At 37.5% G+C, this 1517-nt stretch overlaps 1 pseudogene; it reads right to left on the bottom strand.

Moving 5' to 3' along the window:
- Positions 1-356: 356 nt before the first annotated feature.
- LOC145736699 (uncharacterized) lies at positions 357-1127 on the bottom strand (annotated as a pseudogene).
- Positions 1128-1517: the final 390 nt, after the last annotated feature.

The raw sequence follows: 1517 nt of genomic DNA, 5'->3' as shown, positions 1-1517 counted from the left end.
TTAGAAGGCCACGAAAAATTAGCAGGATCGCCATGTAAAGGTAGTAAATGATACTCCGGCAAGTTCCCTGTATTCAATATATATTTGCTGAATAAATCGCTTATATTTATCGTACTCTATTATGCCTACTCATACAATATAATATAGGTTGCTGTGTATACATAAAATACTTATAATAGCGAACCGATTGATGCAATACGATTAATAATAATACTTAGCTATGCATGTCAATGAACTGTTACAACTTCAACTAACTAGGTTACAATGTCATCCAAATCGGCTTACATAGTCTGCCAAACCCGAAATGCCAGGCTAATCTTGCAGGTTTCCATCTTCTTGTTGTTGAGAACAGTGGATCAGTGTCTTTGGGAATCTGACCAATCATGGGGCGACGGATAAGGAGAGCTTACAACTGAGTAATGAGAAGAAGTTAATGTCGAAGGTGGTCGGCTTGGGATGTTCATAATTTCCCCTTCTGCTTTTGACACAGCCTGGAAAAGTTGGGTCCTCACCCTATGCTGATAATTGGGGGGCATTTTTCTTGTTAGTTGGTACATAGAAATGAAAAAATTATATAGAGGGTCGTCTGTAAGATTATCCCTTGATTCCAATTTTCTTCTTTCTTCCTCCCGAATTCGGTTCTCTCATCTCGCTGCTGTAGAGCTCGCTTCAGTAGACTTTGCATATCGTCCTGATTTCTTTTTTTTTTGACTGTTTGCTGCTGGCCACTGGAGTTTGAACTAATGTACCTGACGTTTTTCTAGTGGATTCTTCAATGTTGTCTCTATCAACATCAGCATTGTTGAATTGTTCATGCGTTACACTTTCGTGTGAATTATCCCCATCTACATTTTCGGAGTCCAAAATTTCATTGCTTATGGGTAGCGCAGATGGAAGTTGTGAATCGTCATCGCTATCGTTTACGTTTCCTTCACGGTGTCCAGAGGACATAAAACGTTCAAGAAACGTCATTTGCTTCTGAAATCACCAATGCCTAATGTTTTCAGGAGCAGCACCACTTTTAATACATTTCATTTGTCGCCGTCGTGCATCTCGATAGGAGTTTCTCAATTTAAGCCACATAGTTTTCGCCTCTTCCCCTGAAACAAATATCATCCAACTAAAGAAATGAATAAGAGAAAAATTAATTTTAAATAATTTTTTTTAAACTTTTATTTTATTTATAAGAATTGTTGTTTGAGGAATCGCTATTTCACAATATAATATTTATTAATCAATTTCGTTTTGTTTCAGATATTTGGCTTCTGGAGACAGCTACAAAAGTATTGCCTACCTGTTGGGAGATCGCACAGTGTCTAATATTGTCCAAGAAGTAGCTGTCGCTATATGGAATAATATGCAATCGATATATTTACCCGAACAAACAACAGAAACATGGAAATCTATAGCTTCACGGTTTGAGCAAAGATGGAAATTTCCACACTGCGTTGCTGCAGTCGACGGAAAACATATTGTTATTAAAAAACCTGGCAAAAGCGGATCGTCATACTTTAACT

The sequence above is a fragment of the Ips typographus genome, linkage group LG12 (assembly GCF_016097725.1).
Source record: "Ips typographus isolate SLU linkage group LG12, UJ_Ityp_2.0, whole genome shotgun sequence".
Taxonomy (NCBI): domain Eukaryota; kingdom Metazoa; phylum Arthropoda; class Insecta; order Coleoptera; family Curculionidae; genus Ips; species Ips typographus.
Note: the sequence above shows the minus strand (reverse complement) of the source record. Positions and strands in the feature narration are given on the sequence as shown.